Below are 27,372 nucleotides of genomic sequence, written 5' to 3' on the forward strand. Positions count from 1 at the left end.
CATCCTCTGTCGTCCCCTTCTTCTCCTGCCCCCAATCCCTCCCAGCATCAGAATCTTTTCCAATGAGTCAACTCTTCGCATGAGGTGGCCAAAGTACTGGAGTTTAGGGTTACATAAATTATTTGTCAAGAACTGGGATTGGAGCTGTATGGATTAATGGTTAAGCAAGGGTTGGTTGAGGTTCAAAATGATTACAGAATGGAGTGTGTGGGTACTTGAAACTACAAGGTGGCAGCTAGCATATACTATTTTCTTTTTTTTTAAAGGTGACATTTTACCCATTTAAAAGAACACCATTTAGACAGTGTTAGTGTATTCACAACATTGTGCATTATCTAATTCCAAGATATTTTTATCACTCCAGAAAGAAATACTGCCCATTAAGCAGACAGTGCTCATATGTTGTTTTGAAAATGGCTAGTGGTATCCTTGAGTTTGATACAGTTCTGAAAATTCAGATTCTCAGATATGCAGAAATATGTCTGAAACTATATCCACTATGGCTACCCATTTCCATTCTGGTGGCCAGGACCATAGTTAACTTCATTTTGATTTTTAAATTATCTTAACTATGTCATCATTAGCAGTTTTATGTATAGGCAGCCGTAATGTTAGTATAGTACATTGCCGGGAGCCAGCGTGAGGATCTCTGCCCATGGCAAAGGTCATGAGGAAGGAGGCTTCGGCATACGCAAAGGCGGAATCGAGCCTCAGGAAACCCCCTGTTCCTGAGCATCTACCCCAAAACCAGAGTCTACCTACTTTATTGTTTCATGCTCTCACCTCCACCTCTGACTTTATGGGGTGCTGTTCCCCACTGGTTCTCTCGGAGAAGGAGTAAACTTGCAGCTCCAGTCAATAAAAATTCCTGGGCGTGACAAGAGTGTCTCAGGTCAAACCTCTCTGTTGGCAGACTAGCTTGTGTGACAGGATTATCCACACTCCTGCCACTACAGACATGATTGTTTACTACCTCTCAACCATAAACAGCACAGAGAGTTTGGAGCATTTTGAAAATCTTAATTAGCATAGGGCTTTTCTCATTGTTGAGTCAATGATTGCCGCCAGGCCTCCATATCCTTAGGCACCTGGGGATATATTAATGTATTTGGAATATATAAAAGGAAATATAGTAGTTTTTGATGTTAGCAGTACTAGACTTTTTGAGTTAATGAATTTTCTCCTTTGTTATAGGTCAATGTAATTTGTTATAAATCACTGTGTCCTTGCTGTGTAAAAATGTAACTTTATCACTATCTTAAGACTAAATAGATCTTAAGGGGAACATTGGTGAAGGGTTTTCATTTGTTGAGCCAATATTTGCTGCTAAATCTCCATATTCCGTGCCCTTATAATGAATATAACTAACATATAGGCGAAATAAGTATTAACCTTTAAGATTAATCATGTTAAACCTTAGGCTAAATAAATTCCTTTCTTAGTTGTAACCCACTACACCCTCACCCTATAGGAATGCAACTTTATCTGGTACCTTCAGAGGGTGGCACCTGGTTTAAGAAAAAACACCCTTGGAAAAAACAAGTTTTCTGTTTAACTGATCGTTATCAGAAAGAAAGGCTCGTAAAATGTCAGCAGGCCTCATGGCCAGGAGATGGTGTAAAACCCCTAAGACCTTTTTTTATACATTTATATAAAGCACCTGATTTTGATAAAGGTCAAGACTGCTGACCCCTGTGTGACTTTAAAATTTCCATTTGTCTCTATGTGTAACGAAAGGTATATAAGCAAACCTAAAAAATAAAGAGATCGGATCAGTTTCTGGAAAGACTGATTCCCCCATGTCGTTTCTTTCTTGCTCCCCGTTTTTCTGGCTGAATTCCCATCTGGAGCATGGCTGCCTGCCATGTCTACTTACTTGCCCTGGCTTTTAAATTCCACGCAAGAAGGAGCCCAAGGAGGGGCACCTTCCAATATTCAGGTGGCACTGGTGGCCCAACGCAGATGGTGCAAATTCCTTGTCTTGGAATTTTATTAGTATCCCACGTAAACCAAGTTATTCAGCCTCTTTTTCTCCACTAATATTTCCTACTACACTATCCATTTCTAATCTCTCTCTATATCTGTAATTAAATAAGTTTTTTCCTAGGACACCAATTCTGTCTCCCCTTCGAATTACCCTGGATCCACCAGGGCTGGACCCTGGCAGTACATTAAAATATTTTAAAATCTTTCATATTCAAGGACAAATTAGATTTTAGATACATGTGTATATTAGAAAGTGTTAGATATAACATTACAAGATACTCTTTTAAAATATAAAAGACATAGAATACACTGATATTCCTCAAAATCATAAATTCCCAATTGGTCATTGACTCCAGTCCAGAGTTTTGAGCCTTTTTGGCATCAAACTATTTATGTCAGTAATTCTCAATCTGGTTGTGTGTTAGAAGCACATAATTTTTTAATTAGCAATACCTGGACCCCAACCCAGTACAAATAAACCAGAATCTCTAGAGTCATCATTGGACACAGAGAAAACAAGACTAAAGAACAGTTTGTTTCTGTTTTTGTCAGAGTGGCAAAGTCCCACAGAAGAGAGTCCAAAGTGGGTTTAATTGATTGATCTCTTTACACCTAAGACAGGTGCAAATTGAATTAGCAGAAACTGTTATAAAAGCTTTAGATTTCAGGCTCACAATCTTGAGAGTGAGAAGAGAAGGTATCGATGGATCTGGCTGTGGTCCCGGTGCTCTGTCTCTCCTGTCTGCTTCTCCTGTTACTCTGGAAACAAAGCTCTGGGAAAGGGAAGCTCCTGCCCAGACCTACTCCTCTCCCAATTCTTGGAAATACGCTACAGTTAGATGTTAATGACATCAGCAAATCCTTAAGCAATGTAAGTAGGTTTTATGCTCCTCCAGTGGCTTGCAAACAGTAAGTAAATTAAGCCCAGTTATGACACTAATGGGCTGCCGTGGGGTTTCCCAGGTGGTGCTAGAGGTAAAGAACCTGCCTGTCAATGCAGGAGACTTAAAAGACTCAGGTTTGATCCCTGGGTCGGGAAGATCCCCTGGAGGAAGGCACCGCAACCCACTCCAGTGTTCTTTCCTGGAGAATCCCATGGACAGAGGAGCCTGGCAGGCTACAGTCAACAGGGTTACAAAGAGATGGACACGACTGAAGCAACTTAGCATGCACGCATGGTGGCTCAGAGAGTAAAGAATCTGCTTACAATGTGGGAGACCAGGGTTTGATCCCACCCCTGGGTCAGGAAGATCCCCTGAAGAAGGGAATGGCTACCCATTCCCGTATTCTTGTCAGGAGAATTCCATGGACCGAGGAGCTTGGCAGGCTATAGTCCATGGGGTCACAAAGGGTTGGTTATGACTGACTAATACACCAGTCAGTCCTAAAGGAAATCAGTTCTGAATATTCACTGGAAGCTGAAACTACAATACTTTGGCCACCTGATGTGAAAAACTGACTCATTGGAAAAGACCCTGATGCTGGGAAAGATTGAAGGCAGGAGAAGAGGATAACAGAGGATGAGATGGGTTGGATGGCATCACCAACTTGATGGATATGAGTCTGAGCATATTGGGATTTGCTGATGGACAGGGAAGCCTGGTGTGCTGCAGTGCTTGGGGTCGCAAAGAGTCGGATACGACTGAGAGACTAAACTGAACTGACTAACACACACACATGATACTAATACATATTTCTGGGGGTGCATTGTCTAAATAGGTCCTTGTGTAGCAAATTAATCCCTGCAAATACTGTTACTTCTCTTGCCTTTTCAGGTATGTCATTGTCATAAGTAGAGGAACAGAGTAGAGTTTTGTGAGTAGAGAAATGTTGAGCTCTTTGTATGGTTGAAATAAAAGTGTCAGAAGCTGGGAGTGTTGCTTCCCTTCTTTGTTTCATAGCCATTTACTATGATTTGGGACAGAAGGTAAATGGTAAGTGAAGTGTTTTGTGATTCAAGAGTTTCTTCCAGAAGTCATATACTATATAAGCTATGTGTTTCCTTCAGATGGCCAGGAAAATAGGACTTTTTTGAAAAAGGGCATTGTGCCTGAGGTTAGGGAATTAGCTTGGAATCAGAACCAGCATGAGTGAATGAAAGGAAAAGTCATCAGTCAGTGCCCAGTCGGCGGCAAGAGCGTTCATTTACATTCTGCAGGAAGCTGCTGTCTGTGTCCTGTGAATTCTGCAGTCTGGAAGGAGTTGCTCTTCCCTGAGAGGCTGCATGTCCTGGCACTGCCTCTGTGATACTTCTACTGTTTCTGTGTTACTAATACCAGTGGATCGCAAACTGTGCTGGGCATTAGAGTTATCTGCACTTATTTTTTAAAATACAGATGTCTAATATTCATCTTTGGGCTACAGAATCAGAATTCTGACTGCCCTGTGGTGATTCTGAAGCAGGCAGGTGGCTGTTGGTTTAAAGGTGGGCCTGGGGGCTTTGATACATTGCTCAAGGATCAGAGATTGAGTAAGAAGGGTTTCAAATTTGAATCTTCTCTATTTAGCCATGGAATGCTGGAAATGAATTGAAATCCTCAACCTCAGTTTCCTTATTTATAAGTTGGGGCGAATAAACCTGCTGAAGGTGCTGATATGTGGATTAATTACAATCTGTGTACCAGTTACTTGAATCCCGTCTATAAAGTGGAAACTGTAACAATTACTATAATACTTATGTATTCAGAAATATTTTAGGCTGTTTGTGGAAGAACAGAAATGTAAAAGTGTGATGATAATATATTCTGAGTCAGGTATTATATTTTATCAAGTTGTGACCTATTTTGCTATTACATGCATCTCCTTTCCCAGCTCTCAGAAGCCTATGGCCCTGTGTTCACTGTGTATTTTGGCATGAAGCCCACCGTGGTGTTGTATGGATATGAAGTAGTGAAGGAAACTCTGATTTGGGAGAAGAGTTTTCTGGAAGAGACAGTCTCCCATTGCCTGAAAGAATTAGCAAAGGCCATGGAAGGTGTGCTTGTGTGTGTGTTCAGCATTGGCATTGGGGATGGAGAGGGTAGATTAAAGGAATTTGGAGAACCTGGCAGCAGATGTTGGTCTACCTCAAAGGCTGCCAACTGTCAGCTCACTCCTCCTTGCCTAGGGCCTCCCTCCTAGTTTCTGTTTCTCCTCCCGGCAGGAATCCTCTTCAGCAACGAGAAGAGATGGAAGGAGACCCGGTGCTTCTCCCTCATGACGCTGCGGAATTTCGGGATGGGGAAGAGGAGCATCGAGGACCGCGTTCAAGAGGAAGCGCGCTGCCTGGTGGAGGAGTTGCAAAAAACCAACGGTGGGTGATTCTGTGCTCTGTAACTCTGGCCTTAACAGACTGCTGTCTTCTCTGTTGATATCCTTAGAAACATTTCAGGAGAGGCCACATCTTTCACATGGGCTGTGGTTGTCAGCCCTTCTATGGAGGCAGGGAGTGTGAAGAAGAGCGAGCCAAGGGAGCTTTTGTGTATCTGTGCTTGTCATATGTGTACTCCCACAACTGTGCGTGCAGTGTGGATATTGGTTATTTAATTGTAATCCCGAACTTCTTTTCAAGTCAGAAGTCACAAGGAATGGTTTTGAATTACTTCCTGAAAGCATTAGATAACATTGTTTTTCCATAGCATAAATGTGGTTGTCTATTTCAGAGCATTTCAGCAGGGAATATTTGTTAAGTGGACAGGGTTGGAATGACCTCATCATGCCCTTATGTAGCATGAAACGTGTGACTTGTATGTTATGTAACTGAACTTTATTTATATATTAAGCATCACAGACGCATCTGAGGGCCCAGGCCTGTAGTTCTGACCAAGAGTGATACTATCTATGATTTTATTTTCTTAGGCATATCTTAGTATAGTTCTTACCAATTTTGATTTCTCTGTGCAGACAGTACCATTTAAAAATACCAGCTTTCCTTATTTCTTGTTACTTAATACTTAGTGTATTCATTTATATATACAGTTATTTATAAATTTTGAATAAATACTTGCTGCATCATAATTCTGCAAAATACACAAATACCAAGTTCGAAAATGTTTGGTTTAACTTGACTTTAGGATTATCAGTAACTGCTACCCGGTCTTCTCTGAATGAAATTTGGCTTTGCTTTCAGTTTGCTAAACATTGCCCCCTCTTTACTGGATTTTGATAACAAATATATGGTAATTATTTACTTCCCATTCTAGCTGTACAATGGTTATTACAAGGACTCTGATTTTCAGCTCATATTTCAAATTACTCTGTTTTAAAATTCTTTCTTCTATATTAAATGAAAAACTTGAATCGGATTTACTGTGAATCACATATTGACAAAGAAATGCCCAAGGCTTTCAAAATTGCCCTTTATCTATCTAGCCAAAATAAAAGTTGTTTTAAACTTAGATCTCTGTAATTTAAAAGGAACCTGGCGTAGAAGCTCCTTAATGAAGCCTGGCATAGTTCCATACCTTGACCATTTGTTCCAACATTTTACAAAAATTTGTAGTAAAAAAACTATATAACATGAGATCTATGATCTTAACAAATTAAGTGTGCATTATAACTATGGATGGACATTATACATGTATACTGTAGATGACATTATACTTGTACATTATAACTATTGTATAAGAGACAGTGACCAAAATCATTCCAAAGGAAAAGAAATGCAAGAATACAAAGTGGTTGTTTGAGGAGGCTTTAAAAATAGCTGAGGAAAGAAAAGAAGCAAAAGGCAAGGGAGAAAGGGAAAGATATACCCAACTAAATGCAGAGATCCAGAGAATAGCAAGGGGAAATAAAAAGGCCTTTTTGAATGGACAATGCATAGAAAGAGAGGAAAATAATAGAACATCTCCTCAAGAAAATTGGAGATGACAAGGGAACATTTCATGCAAAGATGGGTACAATAAAGGACAGAAACGGTAAGGACCTAACAGAAGCAGAAGAGATTAAGAAGAGGTAGCAAGAATACACAGAAGAACTGTACAAAAAGGTCTTAATTACCTGAATAACCACAATGTGTGGTTAGAATAGGGAAAAGGTGTGGTCACTCACCTAGAGCCAGACATCCTGGAGTGTGAAGTCAAGTGGGCCTTAGGAAGCATTATTACAAAATTAATGGAGGTAATGGAATTCCAGCTAAGCTATTTAAAATCCTAAAAGATGATGCTGTTAAAGTGCTGCACTCAGTATATCAGTAAATTTGGAAATCTCAGCAGTGGCCACAGGATTGGAAAAAGTCAGTTTTCATTCTAATCCTAAAGAAAGGCAATGCCAAAGAATGTTCAGACTTCCATACAATTTCACATGCTACCAAGGTGATGCACAATATCCTTCAAGTTAGGCTTCAGCAGTATATGAGCAGAGAGCTTCCAGATGTACAAGTTGGGTTTTGAAGAGGCAGAGGAAGGCAATCTGAAACAGATCAGATTGCCAACATTTTTTGGATCATGGAGAAGGAAGGGAGTTCCAGAAAAACATCTGCTTCTTCTTTATTGACTACACTAGAGCCTTTGACTGTGTGGATCACAACAAACTATGGAAAATTCTTAAAGAAATGGTAATACCAGACCACCTTACTCATCTCCTGAGAGACCTGTATACAAGTCAAGAAGCAATGATTAGAAGTGGACATGTAACACGGACTGTTAAAAATTGGGAAAGGAGTACAACAAAGCTGTATCTTGTCACCCTGCTTATTTAACTTCTATGCAGAGGTCGGGATTCCCTGGTGTGAATTGCCAGGCTAGATGAATCACAATCTGGAATCAAGATTGCCAGGAGAAATAACAACAACCTCATATATGCAGATGATACCACACTAATGGCAGAAAGTGAATTTTTGTGTAGCTATTTGAATATTGAAGATGGAAGAAAATGCAACTTTTTTGCCATGTGATGCTTTATTATTTCAAGAAAGGTAAAAATGTAACTGAAGCACAAAAAGGATTTGTGTAGTGTTTGGAGAAGGTGCTATAGCAGATTGAACATGTGAAAAGTGGTTTGCAAAGTTTCCTGTTGGAGATTTCTTGCTGGACGATAATTCCTGATCAGGTAGATCGACTGAAGTTGATAGTGATCAATTATTGAGAACAATCCAGGTAGAAGATAGCCAACATACTCAAATTAAGCATACCAAATTAAGCATTGAAAATCAGTTGCACCAGCTTGGTTATGTTAATCATGTCATGCGAGTGTATGTTCCTTAGTTTTTGTCTCGTCACAACAAAGATTTGGAGTGACGGACATTAAAGCCCCCATGGCGTGTCACAGCTCTTGGGTTTTGGGTAGACTGTGTTATAGCTCCCAGGTCTTGAAAGGACTATGTTATAGCTCTTAGACAAATCAGTGTTACAGCTCAGTGTTACAGCTCTATTTTATTTAGAAGATAGCAGGAAAATCCATCTTAGAGGCATGAGGGCACGTTGATCCAAAGACGCGAAGAGAAGAGTGCCCCAGCATGCAGGAGAGAGAGAGAGAGAGCTAGCTTTGGCTCCTCTTTTTATACATTTATCTCTCCCTGGGCCTGTCCTATGTAAATTGGGCCAGCCAGGAGTGTTGTTTGTTTTACCTGAGGTCCTCACTGTGGTCCTCAGACCTTCCTTTGTTCTATTTTCGCAGGCTTTTCCCTTCCTTGTCTTTTAGCCACCGCCATTTTGGACTCCTTTTCCCTATTCTACCTACCTAACAATCACATAGATAATTTTATGGGAAAAAAACCTTGACTGTATTTCCACGTGCAACTCTCTACTTAAACGTAATTAAAACATTCATTTTTAACACAAATTATGATGAGTGATGAAAAGTGGATGCTGAAAAATAATGTGGAATGGAAGAGATCATGAAGCAAGCAAATGAGTCACCACCAACCACACCAGGCCATGAAGATGCAAAGAAGGTAATGTTATGTTTATGGTGAAACTCTATTATGAGCTCCTTCTGGAAAACCAAACAATTAATTCCCCTGCTTCCAGTTAGCACTTGATGAAAAATGTCTGGAATTAATCAACTGAAAATGCATAAATTTGCATGTGGATAATGCAAAACCACGTTTCTTTGATGACCAGGCAGAAACTTTACACCTTGGCTGGGAAGTTCTGATTCAGCTGCCATACTCACTGGACATTGGGCCTTCGGATATCAATTTGCTTTGGTTTTTACAAAATTCTCTTAATGGAAAAATTTTCAGTTCCCTGGAAGACAGTAAAAGACCCTTGGAACATTTCCTTGCTGAAACCAAAAAGGTTTAGGAAGATGGAAATATGAAGTTGCGTGAAAAATTGCAGAAGGTAGGGGAACAAATGGTGAATATGTTGTTTAATAAAGTTCTCGGTGAAAATGAAAGATGTCTTTTTTTTTTTTTTTACTTCAACAAAGGAAGTTTTTGGCCAGATGGATACTTCTGGTTTCTGTAAGTTTGCCTCATTTAGATATTTTGTATAAGGGGAATCATGAATCTTTTGTTCTACTGTGATTGGCTTTTTTCACTAAGTACAGTTTGCTCAAGGTTCATCTGTGTTGTATCATGTGGGAAGATTTGTTTCATTTTTGTGGCTGAATACTATTCCAGTATTTATATTTACATGTTTTCTTTATTCATTAATCATGGGGGGGTATTTAGATTGTTTTACCTCAACTTTTAAGGTTATGGAAGTACAAATATCTCTTTGAGAGTTTGAGTCAGTTCTTCTGAATAGAAACTCAGAAAGGGGATTGCTGGGTAATACGGTAATTCTAGTTTTAATTATTTGGAAACCATCCTAGTGTTTTCCACAGGAGCTTCTGGTAGTAGTATTCTACCTCCCCACCCTCACCAACAGTTGTTATTTTCTTCTCCACTCCCTCCCTCTCCTTCCTTCTATTCCTTCATCCTTCTTTTTTTTGGGTAGTGCCTATTTTAACAGATAGAATAGGTGATATCTCTTGCTTCTGATTTGCATTTTCTAATTTGGAGTATATATAAATCTTGACAATTTTCCCACTATTTTGTAATGCAAGTGTCTGATTTGATCCTTGATGGCTGAGGCATCCATTTCAAAGGGGCATCCAAAGCTGACTGTCTCAGATAAACAGCCACAGGATTAGATGAAGAGCTGGTTGCCTCCCCCAACTGAGTCTCCTTTGTTTTAGAGATCTTGCTTGATTTCAGTGACTGACTTTTTGAGCTACGTTTTTTCCTTTTCTCTTCCTGTGCTTTAAATTCCCACTCATATATATTAAGTTCACCAATAAAGAGTATTGAATCACATTTTCAGTTGTACACCTTAAACTAATATATTGTAACTCAGTATACTTCAGATTAAAAAAAATGCGAGCCCTTCATTGGACATATGATTAACTTGATTTAAATGATGGGGAAAAATGAGAATTTATTAAACTGTGAAATGAAATATTTCCTGCCATATTGGAGGGCAAGAAATATCACAGACTTCAGCGATTTTGGGCCTCCAAATGTGAGGGCTCTCAAAAGGGACCACAATGCCTGTGACCCAACAGATGCCACCCCCCGCCACGGTGATTGCTGAGGAGCTGGGGGTGTGGTGGGGGAGGGGTGGATGCAGGAAGCAGCCGTTTGCCACATCTGCCACCCCTGACTGTAAACCAGGAATTAAGGATGTAAACAATCAAGAAACAGGATTTGGCTCTGATAGCTAAAGGTGCATATGAAAGGAATGAATTCAATGAGCCCAGGGGCTTGAACCTTATGAACCACAACTCTCTCATGTTAGCGTCACCTCTTCTGATCCTACATGTGATTCTTTCAGCTGATCATTAAGCAAAAAATATTTTGAGGTCCCTAATTATTCTCCTTTGTATATCAGTGCTTAATTTCCTACAGGCTTTCCAGACAGATGATATTCAGCACTCATAACTTTAGTTATGTCACGCGAGTGTATGTTCCTCAATTCTTTGTCTCATCACAACAAAGATTTGGAGTGACGGACATTAAAGCCCCCTAGGCGAGTCACAGCTCTCAGGTCTCGGATAGACCGTGTTGTAGCTCTCAGGTCTCAAATGAACCGTGTTATAGCTCTTAGACAAATCAGTGTTACAGCTCAGTGTTACAGCTCTATTTTATTTAGAAGATAGCAGGAAAATCCATCTTTGAGGCATGAGGGCACGTCGATCTAAAGACACGAGGAGAAGAGTGACCCAGCGCGCGGGAGAGAGAGAGAGCTAGCTTTGGCTCTTTTATTTATATGTTTATCTCTCCCTGGGCTTGTCCTATGTAAATTGGGCCAGCCAGGAGTGTTGTCTGTTTTACCTGAGGTCCTCACTCAGGTCCTCGGACCTTCTTTTGTTTCATTTTCACGGGCTTTTCCCTTCCTTGTCTTTAGCCACCCCCATTTTGGACTCCTTTTCCCTGTTCTACCTACCTAACAGTTACTAAATGGTATTTTTAAATGACCTCTTTAATTTTCACCATTTTCTCTTCAAATTAACAGGCATCTTGGGTGAAAGGGTACAAGAAAAGGCAGCGGAAGTGAATTGAATAATAAAAAACAACCCATTATTTAATTACCTGTGCTGAAATCTACTCATTTTAAGTAAAAAGTGAAGTGTTGATTTTATGTTTGTTGAATATTTGCTAAGGGAATTGGTAGATACGATATTGTTTAAAGTTTCTAAAACAACTTTCACATGTTATCACAAACACCAAATGTTTCATCTGTATATTTCAATGGTGTCTTAAAATTGTTTCTGATTTTTTAGCCTCACCCTGCGATCCCACTTCGGAGAAGGCAATGGCACCCCACTCCAGTACTCTTGCCTGGAAAATCCCATGGGCGGAGGAACCTGGTGGGCTGCAGTCCATGGGGTTGCACAGAGTCGGACAGGACTGAAGTGACTTAGCAGCAGCAGTGATCCCACTTTCATCCTCTGCTGTGCTCCCTGCAATGTGATCAGCTCCATTATTTTCCAGAACCGTTTTGATTATAAAGATCAGACTTTTCTAAATCTAATGGAAAAACTGAACGAAAACTTCAGGATTCTGAGCTCTCCATAGGTTCAGGTGAGGCCAACGTCCTTTCTTCTTGAGGAATTGCTGCAGGAAGAGGGACCCCTTCCAATGCCTGAAACTGGGCTCTTGTCTAACACTCGGAAATGAATTGTCGGAGGAGACACATGTGCTGACAAAGCAAGAGATTTTACTGGGAAAGGGCACCCGGGTGGAGAGCAGTAGGGTAAGGGAACCCAGAACTGCTCTGTCAAATGGCTTGCAGTCTCGGGTTTTATGGTGATGGGATTAGTTTCTTGGTTGTACTTAGCCAATCATTCTGACTCAGAGTCCTTCCTGGTGGTGCATGCCTTGTTCAGCCAAGATGGATGCCAGAGAGAAGGATTCTGGGAGGTGGTTGGACAGGTGGTGTCTCCTTTTGACCTTTCCCAAACTCTTCTGGTTGGTGGAGGCTTACTAGTTCCCTGTTCCTTACCAGGAACCTCCTGTCATAAAACAGCTCACACAAATAGTTACTATGGTGCCTGGCCAGGGTGGGCTGTTTCAATCAGTGTGCTTCCCCTAACAAAATCATTCTGCTATTTTCTCCATGAGGTCCAGATTTCTATACACCAAACTGTGAGGTGAAAGTGTGAAGAGCACAGTCCTGCCTAGAGCTTAGCATCATGGAGTGTTCATCTGGGGCTGATGGTTGAACCCTTTGATGATAGACAAGAAAATGCATGCCCAGAAAACAGAACTGCAATTCAGTCCTGTTGACACTGTTCAGTGGTTTTCACACCAATTTCCAGAAACTACTTTGGTAACTTCTCCAAAGGGATGCCTGCAGGAATTGAAGGACTTCTAGGTCCTTCTGGAAAGGCTCCCATTACTCACAAGTCTTGTCATTCAATCTCCACTGTTGACTAAAAAAATATAGTCACATCCTGAAAGTAGAGTTATTTTATTTGGTGGGAATGGTTAGGACTCTGAGTGAGGGTGACCACATCTGAGAAAACTGCTCCAAGGAGGCAGGAGGAGAGTCAGGCTATATACAAGTTTGCAACAAAGGGAGCAAGCAGACTGAACATCAAAGATCAAATATCAAGTTAAGGAATCTAGCGTTCTGTGTATGAGAAGATGCAAGCCTCTTGGCTCACTGAATTCATTCCTTCCATATGCACCTCAGCTTTCTGGGGCCAAATCCAGTTTCCTTGTTCACCTAGAGGAATGCAGCCTCTTAAGTTTCTTCTTGACTTCCCCCAGCTCCTCAGCAGTCATCTTGAGGGGGTGGCAGCATCTGTCAGATCTCAGTTTTGGGAGCCCTCATTTACATCTGGAGGCCAGAAATCACTAATGGCTATGACATTTCTTGTTTATTGATATGGAAGGAGATACTTTGATTTCACACCACTTAGATGCTATTTAGGGCTTTCCCGGTGGCTCATGGGTAAAGAATCCATCTGCAATGCAGGAGATGTGAGAGATGCAGGTTCCATCCCTGGGTCAGGAAGGTGGGAATGGCAACCCACTCCAGTATTCTTGCCTGGAGAATCCCATGGACAGAGAAGCCTGGCAGGCTACAGTTCATGGGGTCACAAAGTGTCAGACACGACAGAAGTAACTTAGCGCACACACACACACACACACACACACACACACACACAGTTGCTACTTAAGCACATTAGTTGACAGAAATATCTGCATTTAGTAAGGAGGAGAATATCTCCTTCATAGTGGAGAGTGCTGCCAGAGGACAACTGGGATAGGAGGGAGATCTTGATGCTTCATTTGGCATCTTAACCTACAAGGTAACTGCTTTGGGAACAACAAAACGATTGTTTTTGTGTGTGTAAGAAACATAAACAAACATTACAGGTGTACCCTGTGCTAAGCTGTGTTCTACCCTCTGCCTAAGAGACATCACAGAAGTTACTTAATTCCTCTGGTGCCCAGTTACTTTGTCCATAAAATATTGGTTGTGTTTCCTGGTTCTTTAGGATCCTTTCAGCCCTAAAATATTGATTTTATGTTTGAGTGTATGAGACAGAAGTGGAAACATCAAGAACCAGCTCTGTGTTCTTTTCAGGTTGTTTAAATTCTCTTGTCATCTACAAATGTAAATCATAGTATTTCATGTCATCCTATATATCATGATGGCAAGGAAGAATTGAGGTAAAATATGAAAGAATTGAGATAAGAATGCATTTATGCTATAAACATGATATATGAATATAGGAAAAATAATCATATTTGATCCATGGTTATAATTTTCTCCCTCAAATGCTTCTGTCAACATATATGTGTGTGTTAGTTACTCAGTCATGCCCGACTCTATATGACCCCATGGACTGTAGCCCACCAGGCTTCTCTGTCCATGGGATTCTTCAGGCAAGAATACTGGAGTGGATTGCCATTTCCTCCTCCAGGGGATCTTCCCAACCCAGAGATTGAACCCAGGTTTCCTGCATTGCAAGCAGACTCCTTACCATCTGAGCCACAAGGGAAGCCTATACTCATATAAACATGATATATGAATATAGGAAAAAATTATCATATTTGGTCCAGGGTCATGATTTTCTCCCACAAATACATCTGTCAACATAGAAAATCATGTATTTGTGAAGTGAAAATTTCTCTCAATACAGAGACTATATTATATTAATATTTATACCACACTTGTTAACCAGGGCTTGACATATTGAATAACACTGAAATCAGATTGATTATATTTTTTGCAGCCAAAGATGGAGAAATTCTATACAGTCAGCAAAAGCAAGACCAGGAGCTGACTGTGGCTCAGATCATGAACTCCTTACTGCCAAATTCAGACTTAAATTGAAGAGAGTGGGGAAGACCACTAGACCATTCAGGTATGACCTAAATCAAATCCATTATGATTATACAGTGGAAGTGAGAAATAGATTTAAGGGACTAGATCTAATAGATATAGAGCCTGATGAACTATGGAATGAGGTTCGTGACATTGTACAGGAGACAGGGATCAAGACCATCCCCATGGAAAAGAAATGCAAAAAAGCAAAATGGCTGTCTGGGGAGGCCTTACAAATAGAAAGCAAAGGAGCAAAGGAAAAGATATAAGCATCTAAATGTAGAGTTCCAAAGAATAGCAAGAAGAGATAAGAAAACCTTCCTCAGCGATCAATGCAAAGAAATAGAGGAAAACAACAGAATGAGGAAGACTAGAGATCTCTTCAAGAAAATTAGAGATACCAAGGGAACATTTCATGCAAAGATGGGCTCGATAAAGGACAGAAATGGTCTGGACCTAACAGAAGCAGAAGATATTAAGAAGAGGTGGCAAGAATACACAGAAGAACTGTACAAAAAAGATCTTCACAACCCAGATAATCATGATGGTGTGATCACTAATCTAGAGCCAGACATCCTGGAATGTGAAGTCAAGTGGGCCTTAGAAAGCATCACTATGAAAAAAAACTAGTGGAGATGATGGAATTCCAGTTGAGCTGTTTCAGATCCTAAAAGATGATGCTGTGAAAGTGGTGCACTCAATATGCCAGCAAATTTGGAAAACTCAGCAGTGGCCACAGGACTGGAATAGGTCAGTTTTCATTCCAATTCCAAAGAAAGGCAATGCCAAAGAATGCTCAAACTACCGCACAATTGCACTCATCTCACACACTAGTAAAGTAATGCTCAAAATTCTCCAAGCCAGGCTTCAGCAACACGTGAACTGTGAACTTCCAGATGTTCAAGCTGGTTTCAAAAAGGCAGAGGAACCAGAGATCAAATTGCCAACATCTGCTGGATCATCAAAAAAGCGAGAGAGTTCCAGAAAAACATCTATTTCTGCTGTATTGACTATGCCAAAGCCTGACTGTGTGGATCACAATAAACTGGAAAATTCTGAAAGAGATGGGAATACCAGACCACCTGACCTGCCTCTTGAGAAACCTATATGCAGGTCAGGAAGCAACAGTTAGAACTGGACATGGAACAACAGACTGGTTCTAAATAGGAAAAGAAGTCCGCCAAGGCTGTGTATTGTCACCCTGCTTATTTAACTTCTATACAGAGTACACCATGAGAAACACTGGGCAGGAAGAAGCACAAGCTGGAATCAAGATTGCTGGGAGAAATATCAATAACCTCAGATATGCAGATGACACCACCCTTATGGCAGAAAGTGAAGAACTAAAGAGCCTTTTGATGAAAATGAAAGAGGAGAGTGAAAAAGTTGGCTTAAAGCTCAACATTCAGAAAACGAAGATCATGGCATCTGGTCCCATCACTTCATGGGAAATAGAAGGGGAAACAGTGGAAACAGTGTCAGACTTTATTTTTTTGGGCTCCAAAATCACTGCAGATGGTGATTGCAGCCATGAAATGAAAAGACATTTACTCTTTGTAAGGAAAGTTATGACCAACCTAGATAGTATATTGAAAAGCAGAGACATTACTTTGCCAACAAAGGTCCGTCTAGTCAAGGCTATGGTTTTTCCAGTAGTCATGCATGGATGAGAGAGTTGGACTGTGAAGAAAGCTGAGCACCAAAGAATTGATGCTTTTGAACTGTGGTGTTGGAGAAGACTCTTGAGAGTCCCTTGGACTGCAAGGAGATCCAACCAGTCCATTCTGAAGGAGATCAGTCCTGTGTGTTCATTGGAAGGACTGATGCTAAAGCTGAAACTCCAATACTTGGGCCACCTGATGCGAAGAGTTGACTCATTGGAAAAGACCCTCATGCTGGGAGGGATTGGGGGCAGGAGGAGAAGGGGAGAACAGAGGATGAGATTGCTTGATGGCATCACCGACTCGATGGACATGAGTTTGAGTAAACTCCGGAAGTTGGTAATGGACAGGGAGGCCTGGCGTGCGGTGATTCATGGGGTCGCAAAGAGTTGGACGTGACTGAACGACTGAACTGAACTGAACTGAGTATACCCAAGAAGAGTCAGAATGACTCCTCAGGTGAAAAATAAATAATTAGAAACAGGTATAAAATACAAATATCATAGTATAATATGAAGATGGGTATGATCTCTGCACACACTGTTTGAGGGAATGGAAGAGAATGGCTTAATCTAGCTGGACTTCTGCATGTCAGGTGGTTGAAAATAAATTTAATATATTTGCATGAAGGAGAAGGAAAGGAATTTCAGATGGATGAATAGTGTATGTAGAGATGCAAAGATGTATGATGGGAAAGAGTAGGTGAATGAAAGAGAGAAGCCTTAATTGAGTGTAAAGTAAAATGAATTGTCATAGATATGGAGTTCGAGGCTGGTATCCCAGACTGAACCCTGCACCATTAGTTGAAAAGACTGTTTTCCCCACACGAACCATTATGGCATTAAGTCAAAAATCAGTTGACTTAATCAGTGGAAGGGTTTATTTGTGTAATCTCAAATCTTTTCCAATAGTTTATATGAAAACCTTCTACCATAACACATTATCTGTTCTTCTTAATTACTAGCATTGTACTATAGTTAGTTTTGAAGTTGAGAAGTGTGAATCCTCTAACTTTGTTGTTAATTTTTAAGAGTATTTTGGCTATTCTCAGTGCCCTGAATTTTCAGACTAACTATAGGATAAGCTCATCAATTTTTGCCAGGAAGACAGTGATGATTTTGGTAGGGATTGTAGGAAATCTGTAGATCAGTTTGTGGAGTAATGTCATTTAAAAAAATGGGATGAAAGTCACATAGCATACAATTATCCATTTAAAGTGTACAATTCAGTGGTATTTATTGCACTCAAAATATTGTGTGATTACTTGCTCTCTCTAATTTCAAAACTTTTTCGTCACTCTGCAGAAACATACCCTCCCAGTAAATGATCACTAACACATCTTGTGTTAACCTGTTATCTGCTTTATATCTCTATGAATTTGCCTATTATGTATACATCATATGAAAGGTCTCACAGCATTGTCCCTTTTGTTTCTAGCTCTTTCACCTAGTATAGTATTTAGGAGGTTCATCTAAGTTGCATGTATCAGTACTTTGTTATTTTCTTTTATGGATGAATAATATTCCATTTTTGCACATATTATAATTTTTTTAACACATTCATCTATTGGTGGACATATGTGTTGTTTCTGTCTTTGAGTCTTATGAATAGAGTTACTGTAAACATTTGTGTACAAGTTTTTGATGGACATTTTTTCATTTTTGTGGGGTGTATTTATAGGAGTAGAGTTGAGATATGTGGCAATTTTATGTATAATTTTGAGGAACTGCCAACCTTTTCTACAGCGACGACAGCAGTCATGTTCCCACGAGCAATGTACAGGGGTCCTGTTTACCCACATAGTGGCCAATATTTATTTTATAATTTTTTGTAATTATTAGAGCTAGCCTAATTAATGTGAATACTGGCCAGAATACTGGAGTGTTCCCTTTTCCGGGGATCTTTCCAACCTAAGGATTGCACCTAGGTCTCCCTCATTACAGGCAAATTCTTTATCAGCTGAGCTATCAGAGAAGCCCAGTTGGTCGGATAGTTCTTCTATTTCAATTAAATAATTTTTTACCTGTCAATTATACCTCAGTAAAACTTGGAAATTTTTTATGTATTTAATGTGTTTGTGCATGCATGCTCAATCGCTTTAGTTGTGTACAGCTCTTTGGGACCCTATGGACTGTAGCCCACCAGGCTTCTCTCTCCATGGGATTCTCCAGGCAAGAATGCTGGAGTGGGTTGTCGTGCCCTCCTCAAGGCGATCTTCCAGACCCAGGGATCAAACCTGTGTCTCCTGCATTGCAGGCAGATTCTTTACCACTGAGCCACTGGAGAAGCCCATTTAATGCGTACAATATGCTGTTTTGATACACGTATGCTGGAGGCTATGCTTAGGAGTTGAATGGGATTTTGAACTTGTTCTCTTCCAGACTGGGCCTGAATGGGATTTTGAACTTGCTTCTCTGCCAGACTGGGTTATAAGATGTACTCTTTACTTCCTGAGTACTTGTGGCTAGGATTACTGGTAGGAAAAAATATTGTATTTTTGCTTGTTTTTCCTATGCTGTTGGTATCATATTGAACAAATCATTGCCCAGACCAATATAAAGAAGCTTTCCCTTTTTGCTTTCTTCTAGGTGTTTCATGGCTTTAGGTCTTATGTTTACAGCTTCAGTCCATTTTGAGGTGATGTTTTGTATGTTGTAAGATAATGATTCAAATTATTATTTTTTGTAGGTGGTGATCTAGTTTTCCCAGCGCTCTATTTTTGAGAAATTGTGCTTTCCACATTATGTATCTTGAGATCAGTTGATCATAAATTTGTCGATTTATTTTTGGGTTCTTTATTCTTTTACATAGGTCTGTGTAGCTGTTTTTATACTGTTTTGATTATTATAGCTTTGTAATATAGTTTGAAATCAGAAAGTGCAATTCCTCCACCCTTGTTCTTTTTTAGTATTACAGTGGTTATGCAGGGTCCTTTGTTGTTCCATATGAATTAAAAAAAATTAATTATTGACTTTTGACTGTACTGGGTCTCCATTCCTCTGCAGGCTCTCTCTAGCTGTGGCAAGTAGGAGCTATTCTCTAGTTGTGGTGCATGGACTTCTCACTGTGGTGGCTTCTTTTGTTGCAGAGCATAGGCTCTAGGGTGCCTGGGCTCAGTAGTTGTGGTGCATGGGCTTAGTTGCCTCATGGCACATGCGATCTTCCTGGAGCAGAGACTGAACTCATGTCCACTGCACTGGTAGGCAGATTCTTAACTACTGGACCACCAGAGAAAACCTTGCATGTGAATTTTAATTTTTTTCTATTTCTGTGAAAAGTTCTATTTTGATACATATTTCATTGAATCTGTAGGTTGCTTTTGATAATATAGACATTTTAACAATATTAATTCTTATTCATATACATGGGATATCTCTCATTAATTGATCCTCTTTGTTTTCTTTTTTATTGTTTCCAGTGTACAGATCTTTCGCCTCCTTGATTAAATTTATTTTAAGTCTTAGGAGATCCAACCAGTCCATCCTAAAGGAAATCAGTCCTGGGTGTTCATTGGAAGGACTGATGTTGAAGCTGAAACTCCAACACTTTGGCCACCTGATGCAAAGAGCTGACTCATTTGAAAAGACCCTGATGTTGGGAAAGATTGAAGGCAGGAGGAGAAGGGGACGACAGAGGATGAGATGGTTAGATGGCATCACAGACTCAATGGACATGAGTTAGGGTAAATTCTGGCAGTTGGTGATGGACAGGCAGGCCTGGCATGCTGCAGTTCATGGGGTCGCAAAGAGTCAGACACAACTGAGCAACTGAACTGAACTGATCTGAACTGAAGTAGTTTATTCATTTTGTTTCTATTTCTTGAAGGTCTGTCAGTTTTGCCTCACATGTTTAAATGCTCTGATGCATTTGCGAATAACACCACTCCACTTTACAGTTAATGTTTCTTATAATAACAAATAATTATACTTCTTCCTTCCATCCTTTGTATCATTGTTGTGGTTCATTCCACTTACATATAAGCATAAGGTAAGGGTAAGTAAAGTCGCGCAGTCATGTCTGACTCTTTGCGACTCCATGGACAGTAGCCTGCACCAGGCTCCTCTGTCCAAGGGATTTTCTTGGCAAGAGTACTGGAGCGGGTTGCCATTTCCTTCTCCAGGGAATCTTCCCGACCCAGGGATCGCACCCACATCTCCCGCATTGTTGACAGACGCTTTACCGTCTGAGCCACCAGGGAAGTCCATATATAAGCATATGTATATTTATACATATGTCCATAACCATTACATAATCAAATATACTGTTACTATTTTCTGCAAATTTTTATCTGTTAGAGCAATAAAGTAAATAAGCAAAACTTTTTATTTTACTGTCACTCATTCTTTCTTTATAACCCTTTCTTTATGTAGATGCGTTTCTGACCTATATGATTTTCCTTCTCTCTAAAGATTTTTAAAACATTCTTTGCAAGCCAGTTTAACTGGCAACAAATTCCCTCAATTTTTTTTGCTCATTTGCTCAGAAAGTCTTATTTCTCCTTCACTTTTTAAGGAAAATTTGAAGGATACAGAATTTAGATTGTTGGTTTGGCCATCGGTATGTATTCTTTGGAGAAATGTCTGGTGAGGTCTTCTGCCTGTTTTTCAATTGGGTTGTTTATATTTGTGTTGTTGAGTTGTATAAGTATATTTTGAAAATTAAACGCTGGTTGATCACATCATTTGCAAATACTTTTCTCCCATTCTGTAGGTTGTCTTTTCGTTTTGTTTATGGTTTCCTTTGCTGTGCAAAAGCTTACTAGTTTGATTAGGTCCTGTTTGTTTATTTTTGTTTTTCTTTGTATTGCCTGGGAGACTGACCTAAGAAAACATTGGTTCGATTTATGTACCAGACACATGTATCTAAGCATACTCCTGGATGCTGTAAGTGTTTAATTTCCAGGGTGCAAAAATAATTGCTCAGACCCTTTGTGCATGGCCAGTAGTTGTTCCAGTGGATGGACTGATTCCTAGAACTTCCTCTCCGCCTTTTGTGTGACATTTCTCTAGAAATGCTATCCTCACAATACCGAGTGTCCACATCTATGACAAGGTAAGTTATTTGTTTATTTAGGTTATCTTTAATTGTTCTGTGTAATAATGATAGGCTATGTACACATAACCGCTGTATCTGCAAATCAAATTCAAGCAATGGAAACACTAATATTGTTTTATGAGAGCACTGCTTTTCTTACTGACTTCAGTAATTTTGAACTGAGAAGCCAAAAGCTTGTGTGATGCCACTGTTACTGAGAGAAATTAACAAGAGCACACATTCAGTGAGTTTAGTCTGTCTTAGTTGTGTTTATTACATAATAATAGACATGGCACTGGGGCCCTGAAGATTATAAATGCATCATAAAATTAATGCTAGTCATGGCAGAAAGTGAAGAGGAACTGAAAAGCCTCTTGATGAAAGTGAAAGAGGAAACCGAAAAAGTTGGCTTAAAGCTCAACATTCAGAAAACGAAGATCATGGCATCCGGTCCCATCACTCCATGGGAAATAGATGGGGAAACAGTGGAAACAGTGTCAGAGTTTATTTTTTGGGGCTCCAAAATCACTGTAGATGGTGACTGCAGCCATGAAATTAAAAGACACTTACTCCTTGGAAGAAAAGTTATGACCAACCTAGACAGTGTATTAAAAAGCAGAGACATTACTTTGCTGACTAAGGTCCGTCTAGTCAAGGCTATGGTTTTTCCAGTGGTCATGTATGGGTGTGAGAGTTGGACTGTGAAGAAAGCTGAGCGCCAAAGAATTGATGCTTTTGAACTGTGGTGTTGGAGACGACTCTTGAGAGTCCCTTGAACTGCAAGGAGATCCAACCAGTCCATTCTGAAGGAGATCAGCCCTGGGTGTTCTTTGGAAGGAATGATGCTGAAGCTGAAACTCCAGTACTTTGGCCACCTCATGCGAAGAGTTGACTCATTGGAAAAGACTCTGATGCTGGGAAGGATTGGGGGCAGAAGGAGAAGGGGACTACAGAGGATGAGATGGCTGAACGGCATCACAGACTCGATGAAAGTGAGTCTGAGTGAACTCCAGGAGTTGGTGATGGACAGGGAGGCCTGGCGTGCTGCGATTCATGGGGTCGCAAAGAGTCAGACACGACTGAACGACTGAACTGAACTGAACTGAGAGACATGTTTATAAAATATGCTTAAATATGCTTTTTTTTTTTTTTTTTTTGCATGTTAACGATCCCTTCTGCTGCTGCTGCTGCTAAGTTGCTTCAGTTGTGTCCAACTCTGTGCAACCCCATAGACAGCCACCCACCAGGCTCCACCGTCCCTGGGATTCTCCAGGCAAGAACACTGGAGTGGGTTGCCATTTCCTTCTCCAATGCATGAAAGTGAAAAGGGAAAGTGAAGTCGCTCAGTCGTGTCCGTCTCTTGGTGACCGCATGGACTGCAGCCCACCAGGCTCCTCCGTCCGTGGGATTTTCCAGGCAAGAGTACTGGAGTGGGGTGCCATTGCCTTCTCCAATGAGCCCTTCTGCTCAGTATTTAAAACTGCCTGCTTGCTATGTATTCTGTGTCACATCATCGCATCAATCCTAAAACAGCATTACTTGTCCTTTTCGATTGCTGTCTGTCTCCTTATTTATGAGAGATATTCACTTAGTTTGTCAGCTTTGGCATTGCATTACTCCTTCCCATCCCTTTCTCCCCTTGGGCAGAGAAAGCCTCAACTTTCTGTTTTTATGATTGTAATGTAACTTCAAGCTGTATATTCTTTTTATTCCTACATTTGTTTCTTAGGTCAAGCTGCTAATTGTATTGCATGTGGAATACAACCATGATGGTCCTGTATTGTCTTTGTGAATCCATTCTCTTTATTATACTTTACATATAGTTCATTTTAGGTTGTGCTGCAGTATTAACTTTTATACAATTTCAGCTTCATCGTGAATATACAGACAGTATTGAGTTCATGTACATTTTTAACAAAGAAGAGAGTAATGAGATCTTGATTCAGGCTTATAACATCTTTCATGTTATGCCCCTAAAATATCTGTTTCTACTAATTCAGATTAGTTTTATTTTGTTCATCTATAAATAAGAGAAAACCTATTAATAAATGCTTTAACAAGTAGTGGCCATATCTATCTTAGGTATGAAGAATCTTCTGTCAGTGTAGGAATAGTACAGTAGTCCTGAAATATCAGGGATTCATATACCTTCCAGTTGTATTTACTTGTGCTGAGTGTATAGAGCTCATGTGCATGTAAGCTAAGTCGCCTCAGTTGTGTTTGACTCTTTGTGACTCTTTGGACTGTAGCCTGCCAGGCTCACTCATTAGTAAAACTTCCTGTCCCCAGATGATGTTGTTGTATTCTAATAACTCCTTCAAATACTTGTTTTGGGTAGGAAGGAGGGCATAGAGGAAACAATTCCAATAGCCTTCTGCTTGTATCTCACTGGCAAAAACGGTGTTGCTTGTTGTTGTTGTTTAGTTGTTAAGTTGTGTCTGACTCTTTTGTGACCCCATGGGCTATAGTCCATCAGGCTCCTCTGTCCATGAAATTTCCCAGGCAAGCATCCTGGAGCAGGTTGCCATTTCCTACTCCAGGGGATCTTCCCAACCCAGGAGTCGAACCCACGTCTCCTGTATTGGCAAGTGAATTCCTTACCACTGAGCCTCCAGGGAAGCCCACTGCTTGGCTCACCTAAATGCAAAAGAGGCTGATGAATGGAAGGAACTTTCAGGCAAGCGAGGAGTAAGTTATGAGAAACTGATGTTTGAGTCAGCTGATCTATAATCTCTTGCTATATTCTACAGTAGTTTTTTTCTAAAATTGTACCTTGTAGTGTGTGTGTGTGTGTGTGTGTGTGGCTTCCCGGGTGGCACTAGTGGTAAAGAACCCATCTGCCAATACAGGAGATGTAAGAAATGTAGGTTCAATCCCTGGGTTGGGAAGATCCCCTGAAGCAGGGCACAGCAATCCACTCCAGTATTCTTGCCTGGAAAATCCCATGGACAGAGGAGCCTGGTGGGCTACAGTCCCTAGGGTCACAAAGAGTCAGACACGACTGAAGCGACTTAGCGCGCGCGCACACACACACACACACACACATACATATAAAATAGTCTTAACTTTAAAATAATGTGAGTTATTTTGGATTACCTGTAATTCTGAAAAGTTAACCTGTCAAATAATTGTATCAAATCATTCCTAGGAAAAACACAATGAACAATTGGACTTTATATTTGGAAGCTTGATAGCTACTATATTTGATTTGTTTGGAGCTGTTACAGAGACAACAAGCACTACCCTGGGATATGGGCTCCTCCTCCTGGTGAAGCACCCAGAGGTCATAGGTATGATAACATGGTGGTCAAGATGATTTCAGAAGAGATACTGGAAAGAAACTGGGAGTGCTTTCCGTCTTGTTACTCTTAGAGAATTACTTAAATCTCTGTTTGAGCGGCTTAATGTTTTCAGATTTAATGAAGAGATCCTTCATTAAATAATAAAAGAACATCTTTGCATAACCTGAGAGGTTGAAGACACGGTGGACAGCAGAAAAATCAATACAGCAGCATCTGGATTTCATAAGAAGTCATTTCATTTCATAGCCTGGGACTGCATATTGGTTTTATTATGGAAGGGCCTCTTACACGTCTGCTTATTCTGAAAATGCCATGTTCTAAAGCCAGAGTAGGGAAAATGGAACTTCTCCTTGTTTAATGAGGCTGCTTGAGATAACCTCCACATTCTGGGAGTTATGAATGAGTGAAAGTCACTTAGTTGTGTCTGATACTTTGTGACCCTAGGTATTGTAGCCATCTAAGCTCTTCTGTCCATGGAATTCTCCAGGCAAGAATTCTGGAGTGGGTTGCCATTCCGTTCTCCAAGGGATCTTCCTGGCCCAGGAATTGAACCTGGGTCTCCTGCATGGCAGGTGAATTCTTTACTGTCTGACACCAGGGAGGCCCACATTCTCGGAAGTGCTCTAAGCATTTAGAGTCATAAGAAATTGTACCTTTTAGGCATAAGATGCCTATAAAGGTGTTTTTGTTTGTTTGTTTGTTTGTTTTAATCCAGAAGTCTGTTTCTATAAAAATGATGCTTGACAAAATAAGAATTTTGAGGGTCAACAATTTTATATTTTACAAAGTACTTTTTTTTTTTTTTAAATTTACCTTGTAAGAGTTTATGATTGTGCATGGTGGGTTAGAAAAGACATTATCTTGTCCTGTTTCACCATCCCATTAAAAACTTATTACAAACAAGACTAAGAGTTTTAAAGTTGAATGAGAGGAGGTCAGGAAATAGCTAGCAAATCTTCAGCACATTTCTGAAGCACAGAGAACATACTGAGGAGTAATAATGAACTCAGTAGGGAAGATGAAGCTGCATCCTAAATGTAGAAATGAAAAGGTAGCTAATCAAAGTTAATATATATCCCTATAACCCCGTAAAATTCAGTATTTAGAAGTACCAAATGTCAAAGAGGGTAGAAGGAAAAAGAGACTGAAAAAAGTAGCTGTCTCTGCCTTGTCCCCTTGACAAATCCTTTTATCATGTAACATTTTCTCCAGTGGGATGAGAGAGGCTTATTCTTCAGAGAAACTGAAACCAACAGGCTCTACACTCAGGGACACTGGGCAGAAAAAGAGGAAAAGAGTGAGGTGCACAGCTGAGAGGCAAGGTTAGGGAAGAATCAACTTCTTGTATTCAGAGACTTTTAGTTCCTTTCTCTACTGTAGTTCACCAAATGCAGGGAGTTTCTGTTTGTCTTATTAGGTATCCTAATAAAGAGGTATATATAGATGTATCTTAAGCCTAGTTCACAGGAGAGTTAAATGTACCTATATTATATCAGTTATCTCTTTATGTTTAGGTGAATTTCTGAACTATAACTGATGTTTATAATGTTGTTGGAGCACCTTCATAATGCCTCACGTGTCCTTCAATTTGTATGCAAATGTGGTGTGCACTTTTCTCTCTCTATCATTCTTACTTGTCTGTTACCAGCTAAGGTCCAGGAAGAGATTGACCACGTGCTTGGCAGACACCAGAGCCCCTGCATGGAGCACAGGAGCCACATGCCCTACATGGATGTTGTGGTCCATGGGATCCAGAGATATGTTGATCTGGTCCCCAGCAGTCTGCCCCATGTCATGACCCGTGACATTAAATTCAGAAATTACCTCATCCCCAAGGTAAGATTGCTTGAGTGCTAGGTTGCTTCAGTTGTGTCTGACTCTGTGTGACTCCATGGACTGTAGCTTGCCAGGCTCTTCTCTCCATGCGATTCTCCAGGCAAGAATGCTGGAATGGGTTGCCATTTCCTTCTCCAGGGAATCTTCCTGACCCAGGGATTGAACCCGCATCTCCTATGTCTCCTGCATTTGCAGCCGAGTTCTTTACATTAGTGCCACCTGGTAAGATTGTTTCCTCTTATACTGACCTCAGTAGTCTTGAAGTTCCCATTTACACAGTATGAGTGCAGACCTCTATGAACACAGAAATCCTGTGTGTGGTGGCTTGATGAACGGTGTACTGTTTCTAGTTTAGTCTGTAATGCTTTATAACAGGCTTTGGTAGCTGACAGTGCAAGTGTTCCAAGTTTGTTCTCTCTCTTTTGTATTGTTTGTCTGATCTTAAATGTTTATTTTTCCAAATGATATCAGTTTTTATTTGATATTTGTTAGTATGAGTGTCAGTCAATTTACCAAAACACTCTGCTGGGATTTTCATCTGGGTGACATTAGATCAATTTGAAAAGATTTAACATCATGACACATTAAATCTTTCAATTAATGGGCATGGTATATAGTCCTTGGTTTGGGCAGCTTTCTTTAATTTTCTCAATAGTGTCTTTTTCAGTAAGTTGGCTTGCAAAACTTTTTTGCAAGATGCTTTAATACTGTTATAAGTTTTAAATAATAACTATCATTTTATTATCTGGAATACAGAAGTAGAATTAATTTTATCATTTGGATGACCTTATATAAAGCAGCATT

At 40.2% G+C, this 27,372-nt stretch overlaps 1 pseudogene; it reads left to right on the forward strand.

The window, feature by feature from the left end:
- The first annotated feature begins 2,689 nt into the window (after positions 1–2,689).
- Positions 2,690–27,372, forward strand: part of LOC128068014 (cytochrome P450 2C18-like) — a 39,558-nt pseudogene continuing 14,875 nt past the window's right edge.

Source organism: Budorcas taxicolor, chromosome 23, assembly GCF_023091745.1.
Source record: "Budorcas taxicolor isolate Tak-1 chromosome 23, Takin1.1, whole genome shotgun sequence".
In the NCBI taxonomy this organism is placed as follows: domain Eukaryota; kingdom Metazoa; phylum Chordata; class Mammalia; order Artiodactyla; family Bovidae; genus Budorcas; species Budorcas taxicolor.